Source organism: Balaenoptera borealis, assembly GCF_965194805.1.
Source record: "Balaenoptera borealis genome assembly, contig: HAP1_SCAFFOLD_1118, whole genome shotgun sequence".
Taxonomy (NCBI): Eukaryota; Metazoa; Chordata; class Mammalia; order Artiodactyla; family Balaenopteridae; genus Balaenoptera; species Balaenoptera borealis.
The window spans coordinates 205,324-222,860 of NW_028123095.1; the positions used below are offsets into that span (position 1 = coordinate 205,324).

The 17,537-nt window shown below is 57.4% G+C and overlaps 2 pseudogenes across 2 annotated transcripts; one reads left to right on the top strand and one right to left on the bottom strand.

Moving 5' to 3' along the window:
* Positions 1-7,464: 7,464 nt before the first annotated feature.
* On the bottom strand, positions 7,465-10,898 carry LOC309621878 (thimet oligopeptidase-like; annotated as a pseudogene). The gene is made up of 6 exons: positions 10,757-10,898; positions 10,181-10,556; positions 9,906-10,101; positions 8,610-8,730; positions 7,835-7,973; positions 7,465-7,620 (listed from the first exon to the last, which is right to left on the bottom strand). The product of its transcript is annotated as a thimet oligopeptidase-like (transcript).
* A 4,749-nt stretch (positions 10,899-15,647) lies between these two features.
* LOC309621879 (serine/arginine-rich splicing factor 3 pseudogene) lies at positions 15,648-16,134 on the top strand (annotated as a pseudogene). Its single transcript has one exon. The product of its transcript is annotated as a serine/arginine-rich splicing factor 3 pseudogene (transcript).
* The last annotated feature ends 1,403 nt before the right edge of the window (positions 16,135-17,537 follow it).

A 17,537-nucleotide genomic window follows, 5' to 3' on the forward strand; every position in this document is an offset into this window, starting at 1 on the left:
CAGCAGCACTTCAGGGGCTGGTCCTTCCCTCCTCCTGCCATCACTCCCTTCTGCAGCTCAGGAATTCCGCTCTCCTGGTTTTCCTTCTGTCCCGCTGGCCCTCCCTCTCAGCCTCCTTTGCTGGTCCCTGATCTCTCCAAGTCTGGGTGCCCCATCCCTACACCTCTTCTGTCTCCCTCTTTAAACGCCCACTTCCTTGGTGATCTCATCCAAGCTCATGGCTTTCAAATGACTCCCGTTGAGTATAATTTAATTAGTTGGTTTTTTATCATCTGTCTTCTCCCAAAGGAAAGCAAGCTCTACAGGCAGGGCTTTTTTTGTCTTAAGTCAGGTTTATTAAGGTATAATTTACATACAGTTAATGTCACCCTTTTTAGTGTTCACTTCTGTAAGTTTTTGACAAACACGTATAGTTGTGAAACTGTCTCTGCCATCAATTACAGGACAGTTCCCATCACCCCCAAAAGTTCTCCATACCCTTGTGGTCATCCCCTCCCCCATGTCCCGCCCTGGGCAGCCACTAATCTGTTCTTTTGTCCCTTTTCCCTAGTTGTGCCTTTTCTGAAAAGTCATATAAATGGGATTGTACTGCGTGTAACCTTTGGAATCGGCTTCTTCCACTTATCACAATGCACAGCGCATTTGAGATTCACCCATATTGTTGCAGCTGTGAGCCGTTAGTTCTTTTATTCTATTGTATTTTATTGCACAGCTTTGTTTATCTGTTCGGAGGGGGACCAGTTGTCCTGGTTTCCGTGGGAGGGAATGGTTTTTCTGGGACATGGGACTTTCAGTGCTAAAACCAGGGTGGTTGGTTATCTTAGTTCTTTAGTTGAGGGACATTTGGGTTGTTTCTAGGTTGTTGATGATTTTGAATACCTACTCAATATAACCAGTGACAGAGGGTTTTTTGGTGAACACAAATGTCCATTTCTCTTGGGTAAATACCTAGGAGTGGGGTTGCTCAGTTGTATGACGAGTGTACGTATCACTGTAAAAGAGGCTGCCAAGCTGTTCTCCAGAGTGGCTGTATTGTGTAGCATTGTGGGAGAATTCCACTTGCTCTGCATCTTAACCAGAACTTGGTAGTGTGTCAAAAAAAATTAAAAACCGGTTTTTTAGCCATCTTAATAGGTGTATAATGATATCTCCTCACGGTTGGCAGAGATTTCCTTTATTCGCCTTGAGTAGTGTTGTGCCCCCAGTGCCTGGGTTAGTGCCTGCTATGTAGTAGACACTCAATGAATTTTTTTTTTTTTACTGAGTGAATGAATGTATGGATGGATGAATGAATGAAGTCAAAGGGGCTTCCGGTATCTAAATCTGTTATAGCAAATACATAGCACACGTACCGCCAATTCCCCCATGCCCCATTCTGTTTCCATGGCAGACGTCACTCATCAATTGAGCCATTTTATCCACCTGCTTCATTTCAGACAGGTACGATCCAGTCCTTTGTGTAGCAAGTGAGATGAGCCCCATGAGCTAATGCAGCTTTAGTTCAAGCCTCTCATTGGCTGAAGAAGAGGCCAGGCTCAGAGCAGGGTCCAAGGCTGCCCAAGGACTCACAGCGAGCCAGTGGCAGGACTAGATCTCCAGGCTGGGCTCTCCCCAGAAAAATGCACGACGTCTCTGACAAGGCTGGAGTAGGATGGGAGGCATGGACGTGGATCTGGGCTTGAGGCCGGGTTGGAGCATTGTGGAGTGCTCCCTGGGCCCCGGCCGGGTGGGAAGGCTGATGCCGGCGCTCTTCCTGCAGGTGCCCAGGAGCTGCTGGGATGGCCTACCCGCCCACGTTGGCTCCCTGGCCCAGCGGGCGTACTGGGCTCTGCTGAGCCAGCAGAGGGACCAGAGCATCGTGGCCCTGGGCCAGAGCGGTGCTGGCAAGACCACCTGCTGCGAGCAGGTCCTGGAGCACCTGGTGGGGATGGCAGGCAGTGTGGATGGCAGGGTCTCAGGTACAGTGGTCTCCAGGTGACGTGCAGCTGGGACGTGGTGGGGGCGGTGGCGTGGGGGAAGGGAAGGGAGAGTCAGAGGGGGTGCTGGGCGGCTCTTTCTTATATCTGCTCAGCTAGCGTTCACTGAGCACCTGTGTGCAGACCCTGTGCTGGCTTCTGGGCAGGGCCACCCCTAGTCTGTTGGGTACTTTTGTGTGAATTAGAAACAGGTACTCCTTGCCTAAGACACTCACTGCCACATGTGGAACCGTCGTCACGCATTGACATTGTTAGAACCAAACACTTGACCACCACGTTCTGGGCCATCATCCTAATAAGTATACAGGCCTATGGCTATCTGATATAAATGCTGTGCCCTTAGGTGTGGTGTCCTTGTGCAGCGCACAGCCCACTGGACTGTGCAGAGGACCCGATAAGTAAAAACAAAGACAAGGAGGCACTGACAGCCGGAAGGGAGACTCAGCTGCTCATCTGTGCCAGACTCCAGTGCTCTGCACCGCTTGCTGGCCGAGCTGGGGAGGGGAGAGGCGGAGGGAGCACAGAGAAGGGGCCGGGGGGCTTCCTTGAGGAAATGATGTTTGAGCTGGGCATTAAAGAAAGAGTTTCAACATTGTAAATCAACTATACTTCAATAAAAAATAGTGTCAGTTGGTGATAATAATTACAATATTGATGGGGATCGTGGTAAATGCTTGCTGAGGACTTACGCGCCAGGCTCTATTCCAAGCAGGTTAACTTATTTATTATTTAAAACATCCCTATAAGGTAGACATTATTATTATTTGAATTTTATAGATGAGGCCATTAAAACGCAGGGAGGTTAACCAGCTTGCCCAAGGCCACACAGCTCATACATCCTAGCACCGAGATTCAAACACAGACAGTTTGGCTCCAGAGCTGTTACCCCTGGGCCAGTGTCCTCAATGTATTGTTGCCCCTCTGAGGAGCCTTTTTAGTTGTTCTTTCTCCTAATCGTCTCCCACCGTGAAAAGTTAATGCCATAGATTCACCATATATTTGTTTATGCAGTGTGTGTGTATGTGTGTATATATATACAGACACACACAGACATGTGTGTGTGTGTGTGTGTGTGTATCTGTGCTCTATTCTATACATAAGAAAGGAAAACTGCCCCCATCCTCAAGAATCAGTTTCTGCCCTCTTGGGGGCAGTATTCCCCCTGCTGAGAATATATGGCCCAGGCAGTATTGCTTTTCTAATAATAACAAACAATACTAACACCACCACATTTGGAGCATGTTCTGAGCACTTTACATTATTAAATCTTTTAGTCTTTGTGGCAACCACATGAGGTAAGTAAGTACTATTATTACCCCCATCTTATAGATGGGGTATCTGAGGCACAGGGAGGTTAATTTATTCGCTCCAAATCAGGTGACTAACAACGGGGAGAGGCCATATTCAAGCTTGTTTAACCATTGTACTATCCTGCTTCTCCACTGGGCTTATTCCAATGCTTTATTGATCACCTGTTCTGCACCTGGCCCAGGTTAGAGCCCTGTGAGGAGCTGGGGATACAGCAAGGAGAGGCCCTCCCAGAATGTAGATCTGCTGAAAGTGTGTGTTGGGGGAGTGGGAGTCAGGCTAGGCTGTATCCAGGTGCCTAGCACATAGTGGGTGCTTGTTAAATAGTTATGTTAAAAAGCTTGGGACTGCTGGGCTTTTTGAGCTGGCTGTGATGGGCGTTCCCCGACAGCAGGTCCAAGAATGTTAATGCTCTGCCCTCCTCCTAGACTCCACCAGGCCCAGGAGGCCCTAGGGCAGCCCTTGTCACTCAGATCGTACCAATCCTAGGTGTGTGTATCTCCCCTTCTGGGCTCACTCTTGCTCACCCCGCGCCCCTGCTTGCAGCACAGGGCCAGCCCAGCAGCGGAAGAGGTGTGGCTTAGAGCTGAGTTGGGGGAGTGGAGGGGCCCCTGCTGGGGCCTGGGGCCAGAATGGGGTCCTGTGAGAGGTGGGGGTGGCAGCACCCGGGCCACGGGTGATGCCCTGTCTGTGCCCCACCAGTGGAGAAGATTCGAGCCACCTTCACTGTCCTCCGGGCCTTTGGCTCCGTGTTCACCGGCCACAGCCGCCGTGCCACCCGGTGCTCCATGGTGATGTCACTGGACTTGAACGCCACAGGCCGAGTCACGGCCGCCCAGCTCCAGGTGAGGCCTCTGGGTGGGAGGGAGAGGGGGCTCTTTGGGGCTGCAGTAGCCTCAGCCCCACTCAGCAGGGCCCACGCCTCCAGCTGGGACCCTGGAATGTGTCTAAATGGTCATCGCTCCCCAGGCCAAGGCCAGCTCCTCCCCACCTCACTCAGTGCCCAGACATCTCCTCCCGGAGCAGGCCAGCTCGTCTGTGCCTCGGAGTATCACAGGGATGAAATATTCATGAGTAGATACATAATTCAGCCGCTCATTAGCTGGGTCTTAAAAGCGTAAGCTGAAATTAAACAGGCGCTCGCTGGCCTTCTGCGGCAGCCCGTGTGTGACAGGCACATGGCCTGTTTGTTCCTCTCTCTGAAATCACCTGGCTCCTCCCCTTCCCCCCCCCCGCCGCCCCCGCCAACATTCTGTTTGAACAGAAAACAGGATTAGGTTATTAGAAGGGTTGTTTGTATGTGGAGCTAGGAGAATACCCAGACTCGCTGGTGCACGATAAATCCCTTTCTGTCCCGGCCCTGAAAGTCTACCGTGCATCACCATGTGGGTCAAGTTATTAAGGGCTTCGGTTGCATAAGAGTGTGTTGGAGGGCGGCTCTGGGTTAATTGTTAGTACCCTTGGATTCCTTCATCGGAATGAGCCCGTTGCATTCGTTGATTGCCTGCGTGGACGCTGAATCAGTGAGACAAAGGCCTGGCACGTTTTGATTTGGAGGCGTCCAGCCAAGTTGGGGCCTGAGGTGCTGCCTCGAAGAGTGGGCCTGGGGGTTGGTGGGGGTGTGCGGGCAGCCTAGCGGGGCCTCGTGCTGACCGGCGCCTGTCCTCTCCCCTGGCAGACGATGCTGTTGGAGAAGAGCCACGTGGCCCGGCAGCTGGAAGGGGAAGGCAGTTTCGAGGTTTTCTCCCAGATGCTATCCGGATTGGACCTGGCTCTCAGGTGAGCGACTGGGCTGAGCAGGGACAGCCGAGGGCAGTGAGACAAAGGGCCTCCGCTCTCCAGGGCCCCAGCCCTGCCTCTGCCCAGAGGTGAGAGGCAGTGGAGCCCAGTGGTTAGGAATCTGGCCTCTGATTCTTGCTGCCTGGTACTGCTCCTGGGCTGGGTGAACCTGGCCAGGTGTCACCTGCTCTGAACCTCCGTTTCTTCCTCTGTAAAGTGGAAATAGTACCTTGACTGCTGACCTTACAGGATTAAGTGAGATAATTCACATATGGCTCTTTATACACGCTGGGGGGTGGTGGTGGATGTCTGCTGTGACGGTGACATTTTGGTACAGGTTCTGACAGCAGCGTGGGAGGTGGGCAAGGAACAGCAGACCCCAAATCTTCCAGAAGCTCCTAAACTCTGTGAGAGCCTTGGGTGCACCTGAGGTAGCTCAGGGCGAGGAGGCACCAGGTGGAACAGCAGAGAAGCCACAAGACTCATCTGGGAGGGCCTTCTGGGGGAGGTGGCCCAGGGAGTCATCTCTGCCCCTCGCTGACTCCTGGGAATTCTTGGACATGTGGCTCCCTGTCTCTGAGCCTTGGTTTCCTCATCTGTTGAACGAATGAGTAAGGTTCTATCTAGTGAAGCTCCAGGGAGTGCTCACCCCAGGCGAGGGGTGATAATTTTCAATTTGCCTCTGCGTCCCCCATCATTTGTCTCCTGCCTTCCACCCCCGTCTGAAGGGCAGGCCCAACCTGTCCTGAGCCTCCTGGCTAAGGCCAGAGGGGCACCTTACCCTTTGGAGAGAGGGCAGATTAGGGAGGAAACTCCCAGTTTTCAGAGCAGGGTAACTGAGGAGTAAGGAAGCTTCTGGAAGGCCTTCACTTAAGAAGGGCCCATTGAGGGCAGCAAGTGAGGAATATTCGGGAGGCAGGGCCAGGGCCTGAGGCAGACCCCGGGGCCACCTGGGGCACTCTGTGGAGCCCCGTGCCATGATGCCCACCTGCCCTGCCAGGCCACTGGTGTGGGTGGGTCCTCCCTTACTTCTGGTCCCTTCTCTGTTTCCAGGACAGAACTGTACCTGCACCAGCTGGCAGACAGCAGCTCCTTCGGCATGGGCGTGTGGCCTAAGGTAAAGAGGAGGTCCTTCTGGGTGTGAGTGGGTGTCTGTGTCCCCATGGCCAAGATGGGCGGGTCCCCTGTGTGGCTCGTCCCTCTGCCACTGGGGTGAGTAGTTGGCAAGGGCTGGTCACGTGGGGGAGGCAGGGTTGCCTTTATGGGGCCTGGGCTTGTCAGGGAAATGAGTCTTGTGCTAATAAAGGGAACCAGGAGGTGGTTTGTGTAGAGGTTAGGGCGCGGTCTCCGGGACAGGCTGTCTGGGTTCAAACCCCGGCTCTGACACTTACTGGATATGAGACCTCAGGCATGGACCCTAGCCTCTCTGAATGTCTGTGTCCTCTTCGGTAAAATAACAACAGAACGGGCGGGCAGGCTGAGGGGAGGACAGAGCGTGGCACGGCCTGCCCGCCTGGGCCACGGGGAGAAGGTCGGGGCGCCGCCCGCGCCCTCGTTCCGCTGCCTGGCGTCCTTTGTGGAGGCAGGGCTCCCAAGGAGCTCAAAGGCCAGGGAAGGACACACGGGATGGTCCAGAGCCACCCTACCGCTCCAGTGGTGCAGCACCCTCTCTGAATTCCTACTGCCACCAAAACACATCCCTAAGGCCTTTGGGAAGAATTGCTAGGACCCAGGAAGGCGGCCCCTTGCTGTGGTCCAGACTTCAGCAGCTGCCGATGACCAGAGGGAGCCAGCCGGCCGGCCGTGAGCAGGAGGACAGGACACGGGGACAGGGACAGCCCCAGCCGGGCTTCCCGCAGCTGTGCCCACCGCCAGAACCAGCTCCAGCCAGTCACAGCCCCCGAGATGCCAAACAGAGACGGGCGAGAGGCCGGCAGGAAACTGACACCCCCTCACTGGAGAGCCTGCCCGGTCGGGGTGCGGGGCACCATCCCCGTCTGAACTCACCCCACAGCTCAGCCGTCTCCCAGTGACCCAGACGCGTCACCACGGCCCCAGGGCTGATCCCCGACCAAGGTCAGAACTCCCCCCAGTGTGACGGCCCCCATGCCACTCCTGTGGTGGAAGGGACGGCAGGCAGAGACCAGGAGTAGAGTCTTTTTTATTAATGGCTGCGTTTTCAAAGAACCGTTTTGTTACCAGGAAAGCTCCCCAGGAAGGGATTGCATTAGTGCAACAAGGGGGAGCCTTGATGCCAGGCTTTCCAGACACTTCCAGGTGGAGACTTTTGGCCTAGGCCGGCCGCCGGGGACTCGGGGGCTGGGAGGACACACGGCCCCTCCCCCGCCCCGACGGGGCGCTAAGGCACCCGGCCCGCCTGGGGGGGCAAAACCCCGTGCCGTCAGCAGGCCGGCGGCTTGCAGCCCTCAACCTGCAGCCCTTTGCTCAGGAGGAAGGCGTCCTGCATGGGGTCACAACCCAGGAAGAGCTTCACCATGCCCTTGGCATCCTCGGAGCCCCCTGGCCTCAGAATGCAGCTTCTGTAGTCCATGGCAACCTGAGGAGAGGGGGCGGGGCTGCAGGAGGGTGGAGCACCCCCTTCACGGAGGGTGTGGGTGTGGCCACCTCTGCTGTGACTCAACAAAGGGCAGGGGAGCAGGGGGTTCTGGGCAGGGCCCTCAGAGCCTGGCAGGCCCAGGCGGGCGGCAAAAGCATCTAGGCCCAGGCCCAAGGACCTCCGTGTTGGTCTGCACGGCAGGCCGGCCTCTCACCTTGCCACTCAGGACGCCCTCCTGCTTGAAACGAGTGTGTGGACCGTGTCCGCGGAGTACACCTCGCTGCACAGGTAGCCATAGGACTGGGCGTCGTAGCTTCCTGCCAGGTGGCCGAAGGTCGCAGGCAGGTGGGTCCCTGGGACACACGCGGAGAGGCTCCTGCCCGGCCCCCTGGCCGCTCCGTGCCCCTTCCCCAGAGCCCAGAGCTTGGGGCCTCAAAGCAGCCCTGTCTGAGTCCCCTGCCACTAGAGGGAGTATTGGCCCAACACTTCTAGAAAACGGGGACCTTGCGGGCAACTCAGTGGAGGGACACAAATCAATCTTTGCCGACTTTCTGCTGAAGCTCACGAGGGTTCACCCCTAAGCCTCTTACAGGGACAGCTGCCCGAGGCTCCGAGGGATGAGTCAGGGCTCGCCCTCCAGCACGGGGAGAGCGCGGGTTAAAGCGCTCACGAGGGAGTGAACTGCGTCTCCGCACCGACACGCTCGGGCAAACCTCGTCGACGCGTTCCGTCCAGGGTATGAAGCCCTCTCCTGCCTCTTCCAGGCTCTCCAGAAAGCACGTGCAGATACGCCCAGCCCACCCTCGGACTCCGCGGGCCACAGCTGGAGGGACCAGCCCAGGAACCCAGGCAGGAAGAGGCCAGAGGTCAGCGAGCCTCGACCAGAGCCCGTCAGTCGGTCCCCCTTCACACACCACCAGAGGATCCTCTTGACCTGGGCAGTAGCCGCCAACCGACCGCTAAGGTGGGCCCGGCGTGCGCTTGGCTACCTGGCGTGGCTGGGACCCCGAGGATCTCCTGGCAGAGGCGGGCATTGTCCTAGGCCGGGTCCGAGGGCGTCTGCGTGTGCAGGGCCTGGTCCACCTTGGCCAGGACGATCTGGCGCAGGTTGAAGAGGCCTGGAGGGCGGGAGGAAGGAGACGGGGGCGCTGGCACTGTGTCCAGGCCGCGCTTTCCAGCCGGGCGGTCCGGGAGCCCCTTTCCTTTCCCTCGGCCCGGCCGCACGGGGGTTGGCCAGCCGGGACTTGATGAGCTTGTCCAGCAGCTCCTGGGGGACGGCGCTGCTCGTGCCCCGCCGAGACTGGCAGCAGCGCCAGGGCTTCACAGGGCGCGGCGCTCCCGGCCCCAGAGCCTACCCTCTGGTTCTCATCCCCGGCTGTCACCAGAGTCGCAGGCAACGTGCCCTTCTTTTCGTTTGTCTTTTTTCCGGCCCTCGACCACGCAAAGGTGTGAAGCCCTGCCACTCGCTGCCACGTGGATGCACCGTGAGAACACGGTGCTCAGCGAGAGAAGTCAGACACAGAAGGACACACAGGGTGTGACCCCACTGAGGGGAAACGTCCAGAACAGGTAGATCCACAGAGTCAGAGTGGGTTCCTGGTTGTCAGGGACAGGGGAGGGGAGGGAATGATAACTAAGGGCGTGAGGGACCTTTTTGGGGTGAGGGAAATGTTCCAGAACAGGGCAGTAGTGACGGCTGCACAGCTCAGTAAAGTGTCCCCACGCGCTCCGGTTGCAGTCTGTGAGAGCATCGCTCTCAGGACGAAGGGCTGACTGCAGGAAGACTGAACGAGCACTGGGTCCTGGGCCCAGACGCTCATCTGGGGACCCCCCCCCCCCCACATTGGGAAGTCACTGGGACTTGCTGAGCCTCCACCGAGACTGGCAGCAGCCCCAGGGCCTCACAGGGCGTGGTGCTCCCGGCCCCAGAGCCTAATCTCTGGTTCTCATCACCGCCTGTCACCAGCCTTGCATGCAACGTTCCTTTCTTCTATTTTGTCTTTTTTAAAGGCAACTCTTGAATACCTGTATTTAACATTGCAGGGAACCAGTCCTGACTCCTTGATCTGGGACTTCCAGCCTCCAGAGTCTCGAGGACATCCACTTCCGTTGTTTACGCGCCCAGTGCGTGGGGTTTGATGATGGAAACTGACACCGAGGGCGTCTCCTCGTGCGGGGTGACATCAGCGGAAGAATCCCGTGGCGAGGGCCTGCCTGAGGACCACGGGAGAGCCCGGGCCCTCCCCGCCCCCTGCCTTCAGCCCCTCGCCCGCACCCTCCTGGGAGCGGAGCTGGTGCATCGCTTGCCAGAACTCATGGAAGTAGGTCTCCAGCTCATCATGCTGGAACAGGGAGGGCGGGTTGGGCGTAGGCTTGGTGAAGTTGGCCACCATGGCCGCGATGGCAATCTGGCGCCTCCCGTCCTGCTGCAGGCAGCCCGGCTGCAGGCCAAAGCAGGCCATGTGCCCGGACTTCCCTTCCCTGGGGAGGGACGCGGGTGAGGCCCCGCTACCACAGAGGAGCCCCGGCCCACGGCCGACAGGTTCCCCCACGCATGCACCGAGGGTAGAGGTCCAGGTAGAACTTGCTGATGGATGACCTTGCCCGAGGCCACATCCCGGACCGTGTAGAGCCTCACATCTTCATCTTCGTGACGCATGTTGGCGCCTTCCTCCAGGTCGAAGGTCAGCCCCAGCAGCTCCTGGGAGATGCCCAGCCGCCTGCGCGTGACCACCTGCATGGGGAAGGACTCATTGAGCAGGTACTGGTCCACGTGGTAGCGCGTCTCCTCCCCCTGGTTCATGTAGTAGCGCAGGTCCTAGACGTTGATGGGCCCGTCAAAGTGCAGGCCCCGCCTCTGGCACTCAGCCTTCTTTAGCTCCAGGATCACGGCCGCTCCTGCTCCCCGAGGGGCTTCAGCTTCTGGGCCAGCTCATCTGCGGGCGGAGGGGAGAGGCTCAGCTATGTCCCTGTGGCAGCCGCCCAGCCGCCCCCCACCCCACGCCCCTCGAGGCAGAATGAAGGGTTGGGGAAGGCGACCCCCAAGGGCTGACACAGTGGGGTCTCAGGCAGCACCACGTCCAGTCAAGGTCCACCTGACCCCCGTCCCCACTGGGACTCGGGGAGGCGGGGTTACCTAGGAAAGTGGCCACCACCTGGCTGGTCTTGGCCATGTTCATCTCCAGCACAGAGTCGGCACGCGTGCTGAATCCCAGCAGGCGGGACTTCTGAGCCTGCAGCCTTACCAGCTCCCCGAGGATCGCGCAGTTCTCCTGGAACCCAGAGACAGCCAGCGCTGGGGACCGTGGGCCACGCCCTCCCCACAGGCCCCGGGCCAGGTCTCTGTGGGTGGGAGGGCTCTCAGGCCACTGGCGGGCACAGCCAAACCCCCTCCCTCCTCCTCCTGGCCTGGATTTCTAGACACTTTGGTGCTGTCCTAACATGTGGTCTTTATGAACACAGGTCCTTTTGGAACCAGAAACGGCGTGAACCATGATGAGCTCTAAGGCCAAGGGCAGGAAGAAATGTGACCAGGCTCTCCAGGAGCCACCCAGGGGCCTCCCCGGGCTCAACAATACAAACTTGGCTGCCGTGCAGACAGCAGCTCATCCCCACGGCGCCCGAACACCCAGCCCCTGGACGGCGAGAGACCTGTTGCTGCAGGTGCCCCGTGGTTGGCTGGTGAGGCCTGGCCCCAGGCGTACGCCACCTTCTCTGGGGCCACCTCTCTGGGTCTGCGGTGGGGTTCTCCTGGGAGCCCCCAGTCACCACAGGACCAACGTGGCCTGTCTGCAGCCCAAGAAGGTGGGGACACAGGTCTGTCCCCCGTGGACATCACCCGCGAGGCCGAGCAAGCACCAGTGGTGTCTGCGGGGAAGATGAAGGGCTCATGCACAGCCCCCATCTACTGAAGATGCTAAACGGGAGAAGCACAGACTGCAGCCACATGCGGTATGGACCAAACGCAAGTGTCCTTGCAGGAACCGATGTCTGAATGTCGAGGCTGTTCCCGGGCCACAGTGAGAAGGCCCAGGCCCCACGCAAGGCACAGAGAGGGGATGGGGGGAACATCTGCGAATCTGAGCTCATCGGGCATCACCCCAGAAGGAGAGGGAGAGAGCCAGAAGGAGATACGGAGGGAGAGGGAGAGAGAGGGAGGTACAGACGTCTCTCCTTTCCCTGGGGGTTCTCTAGTGCAGCCAAGCCTGAAAACCACTGCATTTCGGGAGATGGGTCCTCGTGGAAAAGTTAAATAGTAGCTCATGGCATTATCGACACATATTAAAATGGCCCCAAATCTTGGGGAGTCAGGGAGGGGAGCTGGCGGCTGCCTCGTAAAGGAGGAGAGATTGGGCGTCAGAGGAGGTGCCTGCCTCCACCACCTCCGCCGCCGCTGTCCCCCCCCAGGGCCCTGCAGACTTCATCTCCCAGCTGTGGTCCTGGGCTGGAAGGCAGCGGGGAGGTCAGGCCGTCCCAAGCATCAACGTTGACTTCAGGGCTGATCTGAAAGGCGCCTGGTGTTTGTTGAAGCAGAAAAAAGAGAAAGCAGTGGGCAGAGGATGGGAGGGGGAGGGAGCCCCCATCAGCCCTTCTCCCTGTCTCCCTCTCTGTCTCCCTCCCTCCCTCCCTCCCTCTACCTCCCTGCCTCTCACTCTCCCTCCATCTCTCCCTCTCTCCCTCCCTCTCTCCCTGTCCCTCTTGCCCTGTCCTGTCCCTCTCTCCCTCCCTCCATCCCTGTCTCTCTTTCCCTGTCCCTCTCTCCCTCTCCCTCTATCCGTCCCCCCTCCCTTTCCCCGTTTCCATCTCCCTCTCTGCCTCCCTCTTTCCCTGTCCCTGTTTCCCTGCTCTGCTCTCCCTCTCCCTCTCCCTCTTTCCCTCTCCCTCTCTCCCTGTCCCCCTTTCCCTGTCCCTGTTTCCCTGTTCCGCTCTTCCTATACCTCTTTCCCTCTCCCTCTCTCCCTCTCGTGCTCCTTCTCCCTCTCCCTCTCCCTCCACCTCCTTCCCTCTCCAGAGAGGGAACGAGGTGGAGGGAGAGGGACAGGGAGCAGGAGAGGGAGGGGGGAGAGGGAGAGAGGGATAGAGGGAGGGAGAGGGACAGGGAGCAGGAGAGGGAGGGGGAAGAGGGAGAGAGTGATAGAGGGAGGGAGGGAAAGACAAAGACATCTCTCCCTCCCTCCCTCTCTCCCTCCCTCTCTCCCTCCCTCTCTCCCTCTTCCTCGCTCCCTCTCCTCCCTCTCCCTCCGTCTCTCCATCTCCCTCACTCCCTCCCAGAGACAGAGAGACGAAGAGGCAGAGACAAGGGAGAGGGAGAGAGGGAGAGGGAGAGAGAGGGGGAGAGAGGGAGAGACGGAGAGAGGGAGAGAGAGAGAGGTCTCTTCCTCCCTTTCCCTCTCTCCTCCTTCTCTCCCTCTCTCCCACTCTCCCTCTTCCCTCTCCCTCCCTCCCCCCTCCCTCTCTCCCTCTCCCCCTCTCCCTCGTCTCTCCCTCTCCCTCCATCTCTCCCTCTCTGGGAGGGAGTGAGGGAGAGGGAGAGACAGAGGGAGGGAGAGGGTGAGACAGAGGGAGGGAGAGGGAGAGAGGAAGGGAAAGGGCGAGGGAGGGAGAGGGAAGGAGGACGAGACGTCTCTCCCTCTCCGTCTCCCTCCCCCTCCCTCTCTCCCTCTCCCTCCCTTCCTCTCCCTCTCCCTCTCCTAGAGGGAGGGAGGGAGAGGGAGAGGAGAGGGGGAGTCGGAGAAGGAGGTAGGGAGAGGGAGAAGGCGAGAGGGTGCCTGCTTCCCTCTCTGTCTCCCTCCCTCCCTCCCTCCCTCTCCGTGTCCCTGTCTCCCCCCTCTCCCTCTCCCTCTGTCTCTCCCTCTCTGGGAGGGAGAGAGGGAGAGGGAGAAGGAGGGAAAGTGATGGAGGGAGGGAGAGGGAGAGAAGGAGGAGAGAGGGAGAGGGAGGGAGGAAGAGAGCTCTCCCTCTCTCCCCCCTCTCTCTCCCCCTCCCTCTCTCCCTCTCCCCCTCTCCCTTGTCTTTGCCTCTCCCTCCGTCTCTCCCTCTCTGAGAGGGAGTGAGGGAGACGGAGAGACGGAGGGAGAGGGAGAGGGAGGAGAGGGAGGGAGGGAGGGAGAGACGTTTCCTCCCTCCCTTTCCTCCCTCTTCTCCCTCTCCCTCTCCCTCTCCATCTAACTCTCCCGCTCCCTCCATCTCTCCATCTCCCTCACTCCCTCCCAGAGGGAGAGGGGAGGGAGAGAAGGAGAGGGAAAGAGGAGAGGGAAGAGGGAGAGGAAAGAGGCAGAGGGAAGAGGCAGAGAGGGAAGAGGGAGAGAGGGAGAGGGAGAGAGAGGGGGAGAGAGGGAGAGACGGAGAGAGGGAGAAAGAGAGAGGTCTCTTCCTCCCTTTCCCTCTCTCCTCCTTCTCTCCCTCTCTCCCACTCTCCCTCTTCCCTCTCCCTCTCTCCCCCCTCCCTCTCTCCCTCTCCCCCTCTCCCTCGTCTCTCCCTCTCCCTCCATCTCTCCCTCTCTGGGAGGGAGTCAGGGAGAGGGAGAGACAGAGGGAGGGAGAGGGTGAGACAGAGGGAGGGAGAGGGAGAGAGGAAGGGAAAGGGCGAGGGAGGGAGAGGGAAGGAGGGCGAGACGTCTCTCCCTCTCCGTCTCCCTTCCCCTCCCTCTCTCCCTCTCCCTCCCTTCCTCTCCCTCTCCCTCTCCTAGAGGGAGGGAGGGAGAGGGAGAGACAGAGGGAGAGGAGAGGGGGAGTCGGAGAAGGAGGTAGGGAGAGGGAGAAGGCGAGAGGGTGCCTGCTTCCCTCTCTGTCTCCCTCCCTCCCTCCCTCCCTCTCCGTGTCCCTGTCTCCCCCCTCTCCCTCTCCCTCTGTCTCTCCCTCTCTGGGAGGGAGAGAGGGAGAGGGAGAAGGAGGGAAAGTGATGGAGGGAGGGAGAGGGAGAGAGGGTGAGGGAGAGAGGGAGAGAAGGAGGAGAGAGGGAGAGGGAGGGAGGAAGAGAGCTCTCCCTCTCTCCCCCCTCTCTCTCCCCCTCCCTCTCTCCCTCTCCCCCTCTCCCTTGTCTTTGCCTCTCCCTCCGTCTCTCCCTCTCTGAGAGGGAGTGAGGGAGACGGAGAGACGGAGGGAGAGGGAAAGAGAGGAGAGGGAGGGAGGCAGAGGGAGGGAGGGAGGGAGAGACGTCTCCTCCCTCCCTCTCCTCCCTCTTCTCCCTCTCCCTCTCCCTCTCCCTCCAACTCTCCCGCTCCCTCCATCTCTCCATCTCCCTCACTCCCTCCCAGAGGGAGAGACGGAGGGAGAGGCAGAGACAGGGGAGAGGGAGAGAGGAAGAGGGAGAGAGAGGGGGGAGAGAGGGAGAGGGAGAGAGGGGGAGGGAGAGAAGGAGAGGGAAAGAGGAGAGGGAAGAGGGAGAGGAAAGAGGCAGAGGAAAGAGGCAGAGGGAAGAGGGAGAGGAAGAGGGAAGAGGGAGAGAGGAGAGAGGGAGATAGGGAGAGGAAAGAGAGAGGGAGAGGGAGGGAGAGGGAGAGAGGGAGGGAGAGAGGAAGAGACAGAGGGAGAGCGAGAGAGGGAGTGGGAAAGAGGTAGAGGGAGAGCGGAACAGGGAAAGAGGTACAGGGAGAGAGGGAGGCAGCGAGGGAGGAGAGGAAGCAGGGAGAAAAGAGAGAAAGAACACACCGTCTACATTTCTGTCAAATGACACCGGGGATCCTTACACAACCAGTAGAAAGTAACACAGGGAGGCTCTTTCTCAGCTGGAGCTGGAACTGCAGACGGGGCCAAACACCACCAGGCTGGCCACACGTGTCCAGCCGCCGCTCCAGCCCCGTCAGCCGTGAGTCCGGTCACCAGGGCTCTGAGTGTCTGCTCCAGGGAGCTGGGGTTCACCCTCTCACCCGGGAGGCCGGGCCAAGAGAGCAGGGCCCCGGGCTGGACACATAGGGGAAAACGCATCCCCACAGGACAGCTTGTGCGAGCAGATTCAGCTACCAGATTCTAGAGGCCCGGGACCACCCTGTGGCCCGTGAAACCCAGGAGCCACGAGGGTCTTGCAACGTGATTCCTGTCCGTTGGACTGTAAAGTTTATGTAGGGAATCTTGGAAACAGTGGTAACAAGGCTGAATTGGAACGAGCTTTAGGCTATTATGGACCACTCTGAAGTGTGTGGGGTGCTAAAAACCCTCCCGGCTTCACTCTCGTTGAATGTGAAGATCCCCGAGATGCAGCCGATGCTGTCCGAGAACTAGATGGGAGAACACTATGTGGCTGCCGAGTAAGAGTGGACCTGTCGAATGGGGAAAAGAGAAGTCGAAATCGTGACCGCCTCCTTCTTGGGGTCGTCGCCCTCGAGATGATTATGGGAGGAGGAGTCCTCCACCTCCCGCACATCTCCAAGATGGAGAGCCTTCTCCGTCAGCCAGAGCAGGTCCCTTTCTAGATATAGGAGAAGAGAGAGATCCCTGTCCCAAGAGAGAAATCACAAGCCGTCCTGATCTTTCTCTAGGTCTCCTAGCCGATCTAGGTCAGATGAAAGGAAATAGAAGACCACTTTGCAAGAGGAGTGGTGTACAGGCAATAACTTCATTTGGCAGGAGTATGTACAGAAAATTCAAGTTTTGTTTGAGACTTCCGAAGCTCGGTGCACTTTTTAAATGTTTTAGTTGTTCACATTTGTTTGTCTCTTGGGACAGTGACACATAAAGGTGTCATTCTCTATGGTTTGAAATGGGTCCTGGGAGGCATGTAATATGAAGAATTGTTACCTTACAATGTTCCCTTAAGCAAAATTGAACTTGCTTTGAATTTTTGGTCTTGCCTAGACTGATAATAAAACTCTAACTCCTGCCCACCTAAAGTGTGATGTTTACTATTATGGAAACAACACTGGCAAACATTGAAAAGACTTTCTGTAGCTGGGATATGGTATGCAGCTGTAGTTAAGCAAGCAGTCTTTAAAAGGTGCTGTGAACCCAAGCCAGCAGGTAAAAATGAAAGCCGCACCCTTACCCTAGATTAGAGGTTTAAAAATTCCACTAGTCTTCACACCGGACAAGAGATTGTCCAGGGAGTTTAAAATCTAAGAAGTTTCAAGGAAGTTAGTTTACCTTTGAGTTAGGTCATACGTCCCCTCTGTGATTGCTGTACATGAATACATAGCTCTTTGTAATATTTTTTGGAAATTTGAGATTATCAAGATACCAATGTCCTGCCAGATTAAGAGTATATTGTAGAGCTGAACTTTGAGTTACTGTGCAATTTTTTTTTTCATGCTGTCATTTGTAATATGTTTTGTGAGAATCCTTGGGATTAACGTTTTGGTTGCAAAAGAAAAAAAGAAAAGAAAAGAATCCGCCTGCCAATGCAGGGGACACAGGTTCAAGCCCTGGTCCGGGAAGATCCCAGGTGCCGCAGATCAACTAAGCCCGTGGGCCACAACTACTGAGCCTGCACTCTAGATCCTGGGAGCCAGAACTACTGAGCCCCTGTGCCACAACTACAGAAGCCCACACGCAACGAAGACCCAACGCAGCAAGAAAAAAAAGACGATACTGGCCAGGTGATCAAGGGTAAAATCGTTTGTCATAAGTCCCGTTGATGGTGTGTATCCTTGATGTGACCTGAGGAGAATGGCATTTTTATCTCTGTCTGGGTCTTCCGCCCCAAACCCCATAACTCCAGACCAACCATAAGAAAACATCAGAAAACAAACAGACTAACAAATTGAGGGACAAAACACCTGACCAGTCCTCCTCAAAACTTTCAAGGTATCAAAACCCAGCGACGTCTGAGAAATGTCACAGCCCAGAGGAGACTGGGACAGAAAAAGGATGTTAGGGGAACACTAGGGAAATTCTAATAAAGTGTGGACTTTAGTTAATAACAATGTATCCATCTTGGTTCCTTAGTTGGATAAACATGTCACACTAAGGTACTAATGAGTTGG